This window comes from Euprymna scolopes, chromosome 39 (assembly GCF_053919585.1).
Source record: "Euprymna scolopes isolate OS-2025 chromosome 39, ASM5391958v1, whole genome shotgun sequence".
NCBI classification, from domain to species: Eukaryota; Metazoa; Mollusca; class Cephalopoda; order Sepiida; family Sepiolidae; genus Euprymna; species Euprymna scolopes.
In genome coordinates, this window is record NC_136520.1 from 17351015 (window position 1) to 17369823 (window position 18809).

Sequence of the window (18809 nt, forward strand, 5' to 3'; positions counted from 1 at the left end):
ATATATATATATATATATATATATATATATATATATATATATATATATATATATATATATATATATATATATATATATAATGTGGTTAAGATATGGAAAAAATCTGTAAGGAATGGATCGTTAAAAGATCTTAATTATCCTCCCCAAACACATAACCCCACCCATATTAGGTGACGAGATCTCTAATTTTGTAAACGAAATGTTTTTGTGTCTTGAAATTTCAGTTTTCGAGGGAAATTCATGGCCTGAAGACGTAATCTCCCCGGCACGGGTGATTACAGAAACATGTATGCACACATATGTAGCCATCAATGTTTGTATAAATAAATTAAGATCAAGTTGGGAAGGCAGTACACTGGAAAATTTGCAGACGATTGCATCTTGAACACCCAGACAAATGATACAAACACAAACCGGCAGCAGTAATTGAAAATTAATATCAGAAGATCCCATAGGATATGAATATACAAACGGATACACTCAAGCAAGAAAACCGGATATCATAATAGTTAACAAGAAAGAAAAATCCTGCCAAATTGTAGATTTTTCAGTAGATCACAGATTGAAGAAGAAAGACGTAGAGAAGCAAAGTAAATACACAAAACTGGCCAGTAACTCAAACGGATCTGGAATGTGAAGAAAGTTCAGATGACACTACTAATAGTAGGAGCGCTAGAAACGATACTGAAGAACTTTGAAAAAGAATGGGAGAGATTGGAATCAGAGGGATACCTGAGAAGATACAACGTATAACAATAATGAAAACTGCAGAAATATTAAGGAAAACTCTTAAATGTGGAAAATCCACCCCCGAATCAAAACGGAAAACAACGAGAAACTACCGTCTGTACTTGTCTTCCCCAGATTACCACGGCTCTTCAATTTGAAGATGATGTTCAGGAATGATATGTGTATGGGATTTGGCATGAAGAAGTGTGGTGCCCTAAAATCGAAACGGAGAAAATTGTTGAAAGTGAAGGAATGATATTAAAGAATTGTGGAATCAGAAGCTGGATTGAAAAAATAATAATAGGAAAAGAATACAAGAGAGGATTATGGTTGGTTCTTAGGTCAATATTGAATTCGAAAAACAAAATATCAACAATAAACCCATGGACAGTAACTATATTTCGATATGGACAAGTATTATTCAATGGACAGAAAATGAGCTGAAAGATATGGACAGGAAGACAAGAAAACTGATGACAATGAATGGAGATCTTCGCCCAAAGATATCAAAAGAAACGGTTTGATAACAAAATGCATGATCAATTCAGTAGAGATCTACTAGAGCGAGTGAATAAAGGAAAAATCCGGAGATGGCTATTAAAATGTGACTTGATGGTTGGAATAGAAGCCCTAATATGTGCTGCATAGGAGCAATCGATCAGGACAAATTATGTGAAGTATTATATTGATAAAACAGCTGAAAATTCCCTGTGTCAACTGTGTGAGTAGAAAGGTGAGCATATACAACGAACCATTAGTAGTTGTGGAAAGTTAGTCTAAAAAGACTACAAGAGGCGCCATGACAATATTGCGAGAAAAGTTGGTAAAGGAAAGAAGTTTTGGAAGCATTAAATGTTATCATCCATTTATGTCCCCATCCACTACAGACTGAAGGTCATTTTCTAGGATTTCTGCCATTGCCTTAGATATGTGTACATTTGTTTTTCCCCGTATCTATTATAGTGTTGTGTCATCAGCAAATATACCCATCTCGGACACAATTTTATCAGGGAGGTCATTTATGAATTCAAAGATCGACCCCTGAGGTACATCCATATTTATAACATATTGTTTTGATGTATGGTCATTGCATGCAACCTGAATTTTTCTCTTGTCTATGTGTTACATGATAAGGGCTGTCCCCTGTTCATGTAAGTATAAAAATAGAGAGATTAGTTAAAATGGAAATAAGAGAAAGCAGAAATCGAACCCTGGACATAAGTTTTAAAGAACAATAGGTTTAAATGGAATGTCCAGTAAATTGTTAATTCGGATGAAATAAATAATAAATAAACTATTCAATTGTTAAAAGAATGTGGATAATAAAATATGGTTAAATAAATTAGATATGTAGGTTAAATTCCTTTGTGGAAACAACACAAGAAAAATAGGTTATTGGGAAATCAATGTCGAAAACGTGCAAAGTCGCGCATGTTGAGACACGTGAATTTTGCTCACGTGGCCGGGATGCATGGAGTTCTCAATATAGGAGGTGGGAGTTAGTTGGTCGTAGAGAGAGTCAGAGACAGTCAGAGAGACAGTCAGGGGAGACAGAGATAGGCGGACGCCTGAAGCGAGACGTCACTTCAGAAACTAAGATGTGAAACTTTGAGTTCTTAATGAGGAAATCCCGACCGGTCGTATTAAATAAATTCACCATGTGTTTTGGATAAAGCTCATCTTTGTGTTTGTGATTTCTACAAAAAGGTAAATTGTATTGTTATAATATGTCTGTGTTATAAAATGTCATTACATACACATCTCTCTCTAAGATACAACATCATATGTAATAAGACAAGAACTCTCACTAAGACTCATATCATTACTAATAAGAACTCACGTAACATACGCGCACAAGTGGTATAGTCTAATACTAATAATAATAACTATATAACAACTCTCAATTTGGTGTTCGTGAACCTTTTGCATCAGCGATGCAGAAACCGAACCTGGGGTCGATACCACGAAAAAAAAGAAAAGAAAAAAAAGAAACACAACGTTTTAAAGGGGTCCAACATAATTTAAAAAAATAAATAAATAATACCACGGAAAAAGAAAAAAAATCACACGATTACAGAATTCGAAAAAGAAAAAGAAACACAACGTTTTAAAGGGGTCCAACATAATTTAAAAAAATAAAGAAATAATACCACGGAAAAAGAAAAATTACACGATCACAGAATTCGAAAAACAAAAAGAAACACAACGTTTTAAAGGGGTCCAACATAATTTTAAAAAATAAAGAAATAATACCACGGAAAAAAAAAATTTACACGATCACAGAAATGCGAAAAAAAAAAGAAAAAAAAATGAACACACACGCACACAGAGAACAAAAGATACAAGAAATATTAAAAAAAGAAAAAGAAGAAAAGGCCGATATGCCGTAAAAAAAAAGATATTCGTAGTAATGGAAAAAAATAGTAAACAAGTCACCATGCGTAATTCATTGATAAATGAATTGGTCTGTTAAAAACACACACACACATACACGCGAAGGCAGAGACTGTGTCACCCTAATGTTATTGTTTTGAAATTTGTAGAAGTGTCATTAGAAAATCTGTGTCAATATGAAATCGTTTGGACGAATTGTTGAATTTAATCTGTCAATCAAAACAGGAATTTCAAAGGTCGCATGTACTCTCTATGAAACAGCGTGTAAATTGTTTTGAAATGCATTTTGTGTTCATAGTGAACTTTTCGGCTTTTGCGTGTTCATTTATTTTGTTTTTGAAAAAAAAAAAGGGACAATTGTTTTGGACAGACTGTTGAATTGTTGTTTGTTACAGATGATTTTTTTTTGTTGTTAAAAAAAAAAAAGTTATAACTGTTGCAAAATGTTTAAATGTATTAAGGTATTTTTTTTTTTTTGAAAATGTTTTTATGATGTTGAACAAATATTGTAAATTGTCTTATGTATGTAATGTTATGATTTTCACAGCAAGAATTCAAAGTTATCCGTAAATATACATTAGATTAAAATAATCTAGTAGAAAATAAGTTAAGACGTATGGTTGGCTTACAGATTCAGTTAGAATTTTAGAAGGGGGACAAGAATTAAAATTACGTAAACGGGTATTTGGAGTTTTTAGTTGTGATAAGCCGTAAGAAAGGTGTTTTGTTTTAGCATTTGGTTTTGTTGTTTTTTTTTAGAGATCCTAAAAATTTTTCTCCAAGAAAAGTTACTTGGTAGGGATTGATAAGCACAAGAAGTGCCCCTATACGAAAAATTTGGGAACCTGGTTAATTAAGTGCTTAAAATAAGCTGGTTGCACGTAAACGACTCCAAGCAAAGTAGTAAATAAGTCTTGGCTTAGTTAATAAACAGGCGTTGGAAAGAATACGAAAATTCTTAAGGGGACCAGTAAACCGATGAGAGGTAGTCCCGAGGCAATCACATATAGCTTAATGAAGTAAGAGACAAGCAAAAATATGCCGTAGATTACGTAAGAAAGATATAACCTTGTATTTTTTTTAGAGACGCATGAATGTGGGATATATCTGCTGGATCTTGGAAGCCCTGGTGAGAGAAAAGAAAAATCACAAAAAAAAAATCGGGCAATTAGATAGAATTTAGGCGCAATTAAGGTGTTGGGCGCGAAACGTGTTAGTTAGTTAGGGGTGATATTTCTAAATCCTCGTCGAAGTTTCAAAAATCCAAGCAAGGAAATCCGAGTGAATCCGTATGAGAGAAAAAAAGGTATATCTTAAACTTCTGAAGCCAACCACAAAGATTTAAGTATATGAGCTTTGGTATGTCCCGTATGAGATAGTTATAGAATAAAAAAACAAAAACAAAGCCATACTTGATAAGACTAACCATGCGGAAAGAGAGATCAGAACACTTTTGAGATGAAGGAAGTCGTCCATTTCGAGAAAGGTGAAAACCTCTAGTCTGCGGCATATGGGTGGCTGGAAAATAGCTGATGTGTATCATAGGTAAATATCCTACACCCAAAAAGTAAATGCCACAAAGATCAGAAAGGTCCTGATCTTATAAAAAAATAAATAATTGTGAAGTCGGCTGTGAAGGGCTGACTGAAAGAGATTTTTTTTTGTGTGTTTTTTTAGCCTGATCTTTCTAGCTGTGTGGTTGTGTAGACGTAAAAAAAAAAAAAAATGTACTAAAGTTAAAAATGCATACATTTTTTTTGTGAAATATGGAAGGGAGGGATGTTACATGATAAGGGCTGTCCCCTGTTCATGTAAGTATAAAAATAGAGAGATTAGTTAAAATGGAAATAAGAGAAAGCAGAAATCGAACCCTGGACATAAGTTTTAAAGAACAATAGGTTTAAATGGAATGTCCAGTAAATTGTTAATTCGGATGAAATAAATAATAAATAAACTATTCAATTGTTAAAAGAATGTGGATAATAAAATATGGTTAAATAAATTAGATATGTAGGTTAAATTCCTTTGTGGAAACAACACAAGAAAAATAGGTTATTGGGAAATCAATGTCGAAAACGTGCAAAGTCGCGCATGTTGAGACACGTGAATTTTGCTCACGTGGCCGGGATGCATGGAGTTCTCAATATAGGAGGTGGGAGTTAGTTGGTCGTAGAGAGAGTCAGAGACAGCCAGAGAGACAGTCAGGGGAGACAGAGATAGGCGGACGCCTGAAGCGAGACGTCACTTCAGAAACTAAGATGTGAAACTTTGAGTTCTTAATGAGGAAATCCCGACCGGTCGTATTAAATAAATTCACCATGTGTTTTGGATAAAGCTCATCTTTGTGTTTGTGATTTCTACAAAAAGGTAAATTGTATTGTTATAATATGTCTGTGTTATAAAATGTCATTACATACACATCTCTCTCTAAGATACAACATCATATGTAATAAGACAAGAACTCTCACTAAGACTCATATCATTACTAATAAGAACTCACGTAACATACGCGCACAAGTGGTATAGTCTAATACTAATAATAATAACTATATAACATATGAAAGATCTGATTATGTGATGTATTCGTCCAGAAATACTAGAGGTTTTTATTTTATATCAGAAGCCATTCGTGTCCGACCTTGTTAAAGACTTCCAAGGGATAGCTTCTCCTGCCTTGTCAAGTCTATGGCATATACATTCAGAGATGACGGTTAAAATATCCGCAGTAAAACGGGTTTGCCTAAATTCATACTGTTAGTCAGAAAGAATCTTAGCATTTAAAGATGGTCGACTAGCATTTGATTAATTAAAGATTCAAAGATTTTAGTGAAAAGGGGGAGCGAAACTAATGGGCGATAATTAAGTAGATCGGTTCTTTCGCAAGAATGCTTGAATACTGGTATCACGGGGGCAATTTTCCAACAATCAGGGAAGCAAGATACGGCTAGGCATTTTGCTGAAGAATTTGAAAAGAACAGAGGTTAGCTCAGCGGAGTATTTCTTAATTAGTGTGGCAGGGATAAGATCAGATCCACACGCTCGAGCTATTCCATCTCTACAATTATTTCTTTTAGATTTTAAGATTTACTTTTAAACCGTATTATTTGGATTCTTTGCACTAATGTTCTTATTATTTCCACGTTTCAGTCGTTGTAACCTCCGACCCTCCTCTTTCACCTAGGATTATCTGGCCTTATATGAATTACTGTTCTCATCTTCAGTGCTATTTTTACAATGATTCAGTCATTGTAACCTTCGACCTTCTTCAGATGTATCTTAACAAAATCACGAATTTTTCTATCGAACTCGGGAATCTACTGTAATTTCGAACGGAACTCCTTTATTTAAACCATGGGTGTAGCATGTTCTTGTTCTGTAAGTAATTTGCAATTGTATTTTGAGTGTCGCTCGTACTTGGTAAAATTTGGTTGTAAGTTACACTCTTCTGAGGTTTAAAATTTCAATCCTCAGTGTGAGTGACACTCCAAATAGATTTGCAAATTACTTAAGATTTCTACTCAGTCACGACGAAATGAAAGGACGCTACTTCCGTCGTTTAAATAAAAGGGTTCCGTTCAAAATTCTGCGCGGATTCCTAAGTTCGACAAAATGCAAGAAGGTTAAAGATTACATCGGCCGAAACGCTGTGAAAATAAAACACAAGAAGAGAACAGTAGTCTGAAAAAGCCAAATAATCCGAGTGTTTTTTTTTTATTGACCTCACGTTTTTAATCTTTAATATGAGATTCCTGGAGATTTTTATTTGGATCATTACAAATCGCTTAGTTCATTTCAGTTGCATTTATTATGTGAAGGCAACCGGTTGAGTGGGAGGCACAATAATTTTCCTTTTCTCTACCAGTTCAACTTCTTACTTCATAACTCCCCGTGACTTTAAATTTTCTTTTATTTCTGGTTGGCTTATTATTATTTTGGAAATGTTTAAATACTGGTGCTGATATGCTATCATTTTTCATACTGATGAAAAATGACATTTTCATTAGAAAAAGCCATTTTTTTCTCAAGCTCCACCAGGATGCTTCTATTAGTTATTAAAAAAACATTTTTGGCGCCAAGTTTACTGGAAGGAAGTAATGTAGTAAGACAATTGTGTTAATTGTTCTAAAGTTGCCCTGATGGATTGTTAAATATACTTAGCTTCTAAGTAACAATTTCCGGAGTTAAATTCGACACGCTGCTGTCAAAATTAACTTCTCAAAATTCGACACTGCTGACAAAAACTCGTTACTCCAAAATTCGACTCTCTGCTGTCTAAACTTTCTACTCCAAAACTTGACGCTCCGCTTTCAAAAACTCTCAACTCCAAAACATGACGTACTACTGACAACATCTAAATCCAAATCGACTCATTTTCTGAAAATAGTTGAAATATCGTAAGCATATAAAGAGAAAAGGCGGACATTATTTTTGAGTGCACGGGACACTACAGGTTGCACAAAACAGGTTTGTACCAATTTTAAGGCGTTTAACTACAGAAAAGTAATTATCTTGTCTTTAGTAACATTTCTACATCTTGAAAATCTATTTTGTTAATTTTCTTTTTGACGTTCAGAATTTGGATATCTCTGCATTATGTTTTTGGTTCTGTTGGGAGCAATACATTTGTTTGTAATCATCATCCCTGTTTCTTACACACCACGGTGTCTACTTTTACTGAAAATCTATGGGAATTGCCAAGGGGCAACCCAATAGCCGTGGCAAGACAGGGACACGCGAATACTCAACCTGATCGTGATCACAAGAACTTCTTTTTCTCTTCTCGGTTTATCTACCAATATATGCCGAAAAATCAGGGGCACACAGCGTTATCGCGGTGATTTATCTTTCAGAGTTATTAGCCACTAGCAGTTCAGTCCGGCTTAGCTCGGGCCTTATGTACTGTTCATAACTTTATATATATATATATATATATATATATATATATATATATATATATATATATATATATAGTTTGACTCATATCCAGGTAATCTACATCTAAAATTTCAAGTGTTTAGACCCAAAATTGGCGGAGAAGTTTGGTAGAGTTTGCAAAGGTCAACCCTTTCAACTTTTCCCTCTTTGCAGTCAAATTTTCACGCAAAAACTGATTAAAAATCTTGCTGCATGTCTGAATACCCTTTATGTAAAATTTCCAATGTTTAGACCAAAGATTGGCTGAATAGTTTGCTAGAAACCGCAAGGGTAAAATCTTTTGAACTTTGACCCCCCCCAGGAGTCAAATTATCGACTAAATACCGATTAAAAAGCTTGCTCTATGTCTGAATACACTTTATGTAAAATTTCAAATGTTTTTAAAAATTTAACCCCAATTTTGACCCATTAACGTTCATGGTTTTGAGCTCAAATCAAATTAAAAAGTTTGACTCATTCCATTTAAAATTTCAAGTGTTTAGACCCAAAATTGTCAGAGGAGTTTGGTAGAATTCTCAAAGGTCAAATCGTTTAACTTTGACCCCTTAACAACCAAATTCTGCTTGAAAAAAAGATTACAAACATTTTCCCAAATCTCGATACCCCTTATGTCAAATCTCGAGTCTGTAGACTGAAAATTGACAAAGTAATTTGGTAGGGAAACGTATAAACATAGACAGGCACACACTTTCACTTTTATAGATATACTAGCAGTTCAGCCCGGCTTTGCTCAGGCCCTACGTATTGTTAACTTTATGTGCATATGTATATATATATATTAATAAGTTTTACTTATGTTCAGGTAACCTACATTTAAAATTTCAATTGTTTAGACTAAAAATTGGAGGAGGAGTTCGATCGAGTCTGCAAAGGTCAACTGTTTCAACTTTGACCTATTGACAACCAAATTTTCGCCCAAAAACTGATTAAAAAGCTTGCCGCATATCTGAATACTCTTCATGGAAAACGTTTAGACCAAAAATTGGCTGAATAGTTTTCTAGTGACCACAAAGGTAAAAGCTTTTGAAGTTTGACCCCTTGGCAGCCAAATTTTCGGCCAAAAACCGATTAAAAAGCTTTCCCTATGTCTAAATATACTTTAGGTAAAATTTCAAATGTTTAGAACAAAAATTGGCTGAGTAATTTGGTAGAGACCACGGAGGTCAACTTGTTTTTTAACTTGAACCCCAATTTTTCACCTTAACAATTATTGTTTTTGGGCTCAAATCAAATTTAAAAGCTTGATCCATATCCAAGGAATCTACATCTAAAATTTCAAGTGTTTAAACCCCAAATAGGCCGATGACTTTGGTAGCGTTTTCAAAGGTCAAATTGTTGAACTTTGACCCCGGGACAGCCAAATTTCTGGCCGAAAACCGATTAAAAAGATTTTCCTGAGTAGTTTGGTAAGGATTATATATATATATATATATATATAAATATATATATATATATATATATATATATATATATATAGTAATGTATAAAATATATATATATATATAAATATATATATATATATATATATATATATATATATATATATATATATATAGTAATGTATAAAATATATATGGCGATTAAGCTACACTGAATATTCGGCGTTTCATCCACTATAGGATTCGCCAGCCTTATGCGCATAAGCCTGACGAATCCTATAGTGGATGAAACGCCGAATATTCAGTGGAGCTTAATCGCCATATATATTTTATAAATTACTAACTAGCTCTACCTACGTATTGAGCACTTTTGAAGTAAATACTTAAAGTTTACGCATAAATCTATACTTTCGTATATTAATTTTATGTGAGTAAATGAAGTAGTTATATTATATATATACACACACACACACACACACACACACACACACACACACACACACACATATATATGTTTGTTGTTCCTTTGTTATTTATTTTTTCTAAAATCCGATTGCTGCATCGGAAAGGCCAGTTAAAAATACATAATATACTTTGTTATTTTCTTTAATTTAATCCCTTTTTTAGAATTTATTAGACAAAATTTAACTTTTATTTTACCGTGCCAATAAATATGATCATCACTGTATATATATATATATATATATATATATATATATATATATATATATATATATATATATATATATATATACCCACATTTTATTGTCAGCGGAATTTGTGAAATCGCTCATTTTTAATGAAGTCGATTGATGTCCTGCTCTAGTTATGGACCCTCCTCAGTATACCGGGAGGAAGCTTCACGTGCATCCTCGCATTGTAGTCTAAATTGTAGTGTAGAAAATCTACTATTGATTTTATAAAAATATCGTAAATAACGACCCCACTTAAAATTTAAAATGCAAAAGTCAAGTATCATGCTTCAATTGTGCTCTAAACGGAAATATTCATTTCGAATGTGCCCCTGTCATATCAAAGAATCAACTGTTGATTATATCAAATTATCCGACATAATCATTTGAGTAAAAGTTAAACATAAAAGTCGAGTATCATAGTTACATTGTGCTCTAAAAACACATTCATTTCGTACGCACCCCTTTCTTATAAAAGAATTTACAGTTGATTTTATAGATTGGGTCTTTCTGCTTGTGCGGTGATAAAACTTGTAAAATGCACTTGTGGTGTTAGGTTGTATAAAACTGTTAACTTTGCTTTGTTTAAGCAGACGTTTTCGAATATCGATTTTCGATACTTATCAGATGCATTCTGATGCAAAACACCCCTAAACATGTCAGATACCTTCATGTGAAATTTAAAAAAAAATCGGCCCAGCCGTTTCAGAATCCATAGGAAACGAACTCACACACAGGCACACACAAAGCTCATTTTATATAATAGTAGCGGTAATTATATTTATATAAATGTATATACATATAAATATATATAAATAAATATATATATATATACACGTACATACGCATGTATATGTATTATATACTTATATATAAATATATATATATACATACATACATACATACATACATACATACATATACATACATATATCTGTATGCATATATATATATATATATATATATATATATATATATATATGTAGCGATATCTATTACTCTTAATTCTAAAATAATTATTTTGCCAAGTTTTACAAGTTTACTTAAAAAGTAGAATTTCATTTTGGAGGAGGATGCTTAAGTTTATTGCGTTAGTAATTAGGTGTCATTCTATTTAATTGTCTCCTCATAAGGGCTTGGTTAGATACAATGTTGGCTTTTCCAGTGGGGAATCCAACTCTCCAAAAATGGTCACTCTAAATTGGAAAAATGTTTTATTTTTCCAATTATTTCTACAGACTAGAAAGATTTCTCCTTAGTATAGAAAAATGTAGAATCAGAACCTCGTTAAAATGTTTTTCCATTTGATTAATTAGACATGAGGAAGTGGATTTGAAAAAATATTTTGTACAAAGGAAATTATTGCCAATAGCTTCCGTAAATTTATATCAGATCTATCTGTGCGTTCCATGTTTACAAAGGACGTGTCCTCTATAGTATCAGACCTGACGGAATGGTTAATCGTAGATATAGACAGTTTCATACCTTCGAAAAAGTTCCAGCAAAAACCTAATAGCCAGCCATGGTTTTCTCCAGAATGTGCTGCTGCCATTGTGCACAGAAATCACCTTTTCCATTGCTTCCAACATAATAGATGTACTGAGACTTAAAGCCGCTTACAGGACTACCAGCAACTACTGTAAAAAAGTATTAAAGAACGCAAGAGAACTGTATGCTCAGTCCGTTAAGTCCAAAGTAGCTGAGCAGCGGTTTGGTTCTTACCAGTTTTGGCAAATAGCAAACAGAATCCTGAACAGAAGCGTGTGCTCTATCCCAACTATCATCAATGGACTTAAGGTAATCTCGTCAGCATCAGACAAAGTCGCACTCTTTGCCACAAACTTTACAGCTATTCTACCCTTTGCGACCAAGGCCGCCAACCCCCAATATTTCGTCCTGTATCAGAAAACACGCTATGTGATATACAAATATCTGTGCGTGATGTTGCCAAGCTAATCAAAAACCTTGATTCCAGTAAAGCAACCGGCCCTGACGGTATTCCAATTATAGTACTCAAAAAACTTCAACCAGAACTAGCACCCATACTTACAAAACTGTTTAAACGTTGTATTGAGGAGAATTGCTTCCCATCACACTGGACAATCTCATCAGTATGCCCTGTATTTAAGAATTCAGGTTATCGGTCAACTCTCTCTCTCCCTCCCTCCCTCCCTCCCTCCCTCTCTCTCTCTCTCTCTCTCTCTCTCTCTCTCTCTTTCAGTACAGGCCAATAAGTCTCCTGTGCGTCATGAGTAAGTTGCTGGAATCTGTGTTAAATAGAGACGTAATTAACCATCTCCGCAAAAATAACCTTCTTAATGACACGCAATATGGTTTCCGTTCTGCCAGATCTACACCAGATGTGTTTACAGTTATATCTCATAGGATTAGCGAATATCTCGACGGAGGCTACCTTTCTAGGGCAATTACTCTTGACATATCAAAGGCCCTTGTTAGAGTATGGCATAAAGGTTTACTTCACAAAAGTTCCAGCTACGGTATAGCTGGAAATGTCTTTTCAATTATTAAATCATTCCTCTGTGATAGGTTCATAAGAGTAATCCTGGAGTTCCTCAGGAGTCCATCCTGGGCCCAACTCTCTTCCTGATCTACATTAATAATCTTTAAAATCACATCCTTACATCATTCGTAGACATTTATGCTGATGACACTACCATCTATGGTAGCACATCTAAGACCATAAACGTATAAGTTCTCTCCTATTCTCTCTTCTCTGATCTTGAACAAGTGGTACAATGGAGAAAGAGGTGGCTCGTTACTTTTAATGCATCTAAAACCAAGCTCCTATCTTTACATCATCAACGCTCTGATACAAATCTGGCATCTATTGAAATGAATGGCTCTCCTCTTGGGGAGGCCTCATGTTTTGACAAACTTCTGGGCTTGACCTTTACTCCTGGTCTGAAATCGAACACATACATTAAATCCGTTGCCAAGGTCGCTCGAAAAATGGTGGGATCCTTCTATCGATCCAGTAGATATCTCACTGCTGATGCAATTCTCTTTCTATATAAGAGCCAGGTACATCCAAGGATGGAGTACTGTTGCCACATCTGGGTAGTAGTTGCGAGAAAGGACTTATCCTGCCTTGATAGAGTTCAAAATAGACTTCGTAGCCTCGTAGGAGATATCCTTTTCTCTTCCCTGCAACCTCTTTCTCACAGAAGAGGTGTTGCGAGATTTTCTCTGCTTTATCGTTATTTTCATGACAAGTGCTCGACTGAGTTGCCAAACTTTCACAAGAAACACCTGTCTAGCAGAAAACACTATCAATAATTTCCCCCACTCTTTATCTGTGTCTAAACCTAAACATAGATTCCATGAGCAAAGCTTCTTTCTTAGAATTGTACGCCTATGGAATTGTCTTCCGTTTTCCTGCTTTCCAGCTGACTACAATATGGTTGTCTTCAAGTCTAATGTAAACAAGTTTTTGATTAGGCGTTCCATATAAGTTAAAAAATTTACCGAATTTCCATTACTAACGATTACTTATTGTCCAATCAGCTACTTACACTCTTTAACCCTTATCCTCGAGTGGCCTCTTGGCCTTGATAAGTGGTGATGCCTTTGTAAAAAAAACTAAAATGAGGTAAAGTTATGTAACGTTAAGAACATTTACAATTTATTCAAAATAACATAATTAAGCAATTATACAATTACACAATTATAATCGAAAAAAAAAACAATTATATAACTAAAAATTAAACTATTATACAATTAAACAATTATATAATCAAAAAATTATGAAATTAAACAATTATTCTATTCAACAATTATAATTAAACAATTATACAATCAAACAATTATACTATTAAAAACTATGAATTAAACAATTATACAATTAAACAATAATACAATTAAACAATTATGCAATTAAACAATTATACAATTAAACAATTATGCAATTAAACAATTATTATTAAACAATTAAAAAATTATGAAATTAAACAATTATACAATTAAACAATTATGCAATTAAACAATATGATAAAACAATTATACAATTAAACAATTATACGATTAAACAATTATAATCGAACAATTATACAATTAAACAATAATCAAACACTTATACAATAAAACAATTATAACCAAACAATTATACACGTAAAAAATTATACAATAAAACAATTATACAATTAAACAATTATAATCAAACAATTATACAATTAAAAATTATACAATTAAACAATTATACAATCAAACAATTATACAATTAAACAATTTTAGCATGAAACATGTCACAAGTACAAACTTAAACAATTATACAATTAAACAATTATACAATTAAACAATTATACAATTAAATAATTTTAGCATGAAACATGACAAGTATAAACTTAAACAATTATACAATTAAACAATTATACAATTAAACAATTATACAATTAAACAATTATACAATTAAACAAGTTAAACAAATTAAACAAATAAGCCTAAAATGTATTCAAATTAAGCGAAATTGTTTTCTGTTGACTTTATTTTTTCGAGATATCTGTTTATATTTTTCTTTTAATTTCTTTGTTGTCATTCTTTGCAAAATGATATGAACAATATATTTAAGCGCGTTAAAAATAGCGCAAACAAAAACACATTGTTTTTAATGTTTAACTAAAAAACTATTTCTTTTTAAATATTTTTTAACTCAAACACCATAATCTTGTTTCTCTTCCGTTTCAATGTACCTATTTACTATACCTCCCCACAAAAGGCCAAGTTCTTATATCTTCCGTTTCAATGTAGTTAAATTCAAAGAATGTTTGATTATTATTGACTCTACTCTGTGTTCTCGCCTTTCTTTTAGTATTTTCTATGCGAGCGCATACATGCCCTCTCTATGTGCATGTGCTATGATCGGTTCTGATGTCTTTTATTTCGTGTCTGTTACCACATATATCAGATATCAAATGTTATTTGCATAACGTCGAAACATTTCGGGGGTCACTGAATGTCAAATCCTCAACTCGCGTACGCGTTGTGCTTTCCAATGTCACGACGAACTTTCGGGTCTTCATTTAGCGTTTCTAAATATTTCCGCACATCTCGGTCAGTCGGTTACGTTTTTTATGTGCATACAACCTACCGCTTATCAAGGCCAAAAGATCACTCGAGGCCTTATGTCATTGTGGTTATCAGAGAAAAGTGAGACAGCAATGTGAGGATTGGCAAATGTGATTACAACTGGGCAGAATTTTAAGAGGACGGCTAAACAAGAATTTGTTAACACCGAACTTGAAAATGATCGTTGTAGTTAGATGGAAAGCATCTCTGTGATATTGTGTTCTACATACGGGTAGATGTTGGATAAACACTTTTTTTCAGGAAAGTTTCGGTACACAGACGAATAAATGAAAATTGTCTATAATGGTTGTAGCTAAACAAGTTCTTGTTTTGGATGTTTTACAGAAGGGAATCAGAGTAGAGCTCAGTCGAGCACCTATCATAAAACGATAAAGTCGAAAAAGTGAGAAAGTAGCTGTAGGAAAGAAAAGAAGACATTTCCCACTAGATTTCAGAGTCGGTTTTGTGCCCTGTAAAAGTGGGAAAGGGTGCTCTGAGTGGCAACCACCCAGATCTGGCAGCAGTACTCCTTATTAGAACGTATTTGACTATTATTTAAGTAAAGGATTGCGTTAAGGGTGAGATATTTTCAATTTGAAATTGCATTTCGGACAATAAACACGCAGCCCGAATAAATTTATTTTATAGTCTGTCGCGCTTAAGCTCTAAATGAACACGATGCAACACAGATAAGTTTATTCCGTTTATTGGCTTTTCAAAAACACGATTTCAGTGAACTGCATCTGTTTTAAGTACTTCAGGGGAGATGGTCCCCAATTCTCTAAACACAAGGCATTGGATGACACATCGAATAAACACGAAATCCAGTTCATTAGGGTTGTGACAGCCCTAATGATGCTCCCGGCATCAAGACGACGACGACGACGACGACGACGACGACGACAACAACAAAAAAAAAAAAAAAAAAAAAAAAAATTAAATTAATATATATAAAATTATATGCTTATTAAAAAACAGATTCACCTAACTTATATAATGATATATTTATTGCACTCATCATATAAACAAGGGAGAAACCAAGGAATTATGCCTACTTTGGATTGTTACTTTGTGTCGTGGAAGATTCAAAATACGCATTGGATCTCTTTACCTCACTGCTACCAAAGACTTTCACTTTGGAATTTACCATACAATTTAGATATGAAATTTAATATCCTTTTGATATTGAACCAATATATAATTTCCCTTACTCTATGATTTAAAAACTTCAAAAACTTTTAATTATGATTTTCTATGTTTATTGTATTTAGCAAATTTATACCTAATTTGCTAAATACAATAAACATAGAAAATCATAATTAAATTAGCAAAATAAATATTAGCAAATATTATAAATGGTTTATACCTAACCATTTATAATATTTGCTAATATTTTTTCCTCTGAAGACATCGAAAACCTATAGGTTAAGGAATTATACGTATTGAATTCTATTCTTTGTTATGCATATAATAAACATTCTAGATTTGAAATTTAACCATTTCACATCATAAAATTTAAATTACTGAATTATATATATATATATATATATATATATATATATATATATATATATATATATATATATATATATATATATATATCCAAAACCTCTAGCTTTGATGGAGGGGAGATGAAAACTTGCGTCTATGTCTTCAAATGATCTGAAATAACAGCATAAGGAGACTCGATTCAAAATATTTCTCATATTTTACATCTCCTCTTTTTTGGAAATAGGGTACGATTATGAATATCTCAACTATAAAATAATCCTTATACACTGCGATATTTACTTTATGTATTAAAACCAATGAGGGGACATATAACATATAGAGAAATATTCATACATTTTTATATATTATTTATTTATGTTCGGCATTGTTTATTTTTATATTTTTATATTGCTTTCTTTTTCGTCTTCAGCATTGTTTATTCAAACATTTTACTATTTATTTTGTACTAGCGGGGGTACCTGGCGTTGTCCGGGCGTGGAAAGGTGGTTCAGTAAGGCAACCAAGCTCTAAAAAAAGTTTTCACTCGAGCGAGTATCCGTGCGAGCTCGAAACAAACAAACTAATAACAAACAAAAATTAACCAACCCCATAACAAAAATGAAAGTAACAACGAGTACCCGTAGACACAGCTGCTAATTCGAAAATGAAAGAACGGATAAAACAAGAGACTCTAATCGGGCAGAAAAAATAACCACATTTGTTTTAAGTGAAATAACCATTATTATAAAATAAAAAAAAACACATTACGTAACACAAATGTTTAAACTTTTTATATTGTTTTTCGAATGACAAAATAATCTTGTTTAAAAAAGACAACCGTTACGTGTTGTTACGAAAATAAAATGAAAATAAATTAATTATAAAAAAAACTAAGTGAAATTACCTCTATAAAAATTATTAATTAAAAGAAAAAATCACATTACGTAAGCCTAGATATAAGACAAATGTTTGACAAATAAAATGATAAACCTTAAAAAAAAATACCCCTGGGCTCGAACGTGAAAACTAAAAGATTACGATCAGACCGCGTTAACCACTGCCCCACCACGTTGCCCGCAGGCTAACGTCGCTTTCATCTTTATTTAAACCAATTCAAGAAAGAATGCTTGATGCTCGTACGTACTGGTCAAAATCGTTTAAAAAAGGAACGATTTTTTCAGACCCTCCCTTGTCTGTTTCTACAGACAATAATTGATCGTTTGTACGAATTTTCACATATTATTCGACCGAGACATCGCTCTTTCGGTCCGATGCGTGTGTTTTTAGCGGACATACGCACAAACGCACAAACAATTAGATGGTTGTCCCTTATATAATACACTAGCGAGGAGGGCCTGGCGTTGCACCTTTTTATAATAAGAAAATTGGAAGGAGGGTGGTTGCCCGATTATAAAATCCACTTTTAATTTTAAAAAATTGTGACAACTTAGGCAGGGTTTCGTTTGGGTCCCATCAGCCAGAAGCGAAACCGAAAGCAAATTTAAAAAAAAAAAAATAAATAAAAAATAGCATGTGTATTGAGCACCCAAAGTCCCTATAAAAACTAAATACCCGAGAGTACCTGTGCGAGCGCAAAAAACAAAAAGAAAAAATTAGCCGCAGTAGCCAGGCTCCAACCTGCAACGCTAAGAGGAAAAGGAGTTGAAAACAGGAAACCATTTAGTCGTCTCGGTCACACAAAAATGTCGACGGAAAAGTGACCCCTCCTTATAGAAAACGGCCCAGTTAAAATTGAAGGAATAAAAGTTTTTGTCCAATTCTTGGATATTTGTCGGTCGAGATACTGAGTTTTCAAACAATATCAATTTTGTCAGTGTTGGTCGCGTGTGTCAAAGGTTTTTTAGCGAACATACACACAAACACACAAACAAACAGGTGAGATTTATATAATAGATTTTCAACAGTGATTTTTTTTATATTTTATATAGTTTTAATTATGTTTTTCAACATTGTTTATTCATACGTATTTATATTATTTTTTTAAATCTTAAACATTGTTTATTTCTATAAATTATTTTATTTCTATTTTTATCATTGGTTATTCATACATTTTTATGTATTGTTTATTGTTTAAGCCGAAATTTTT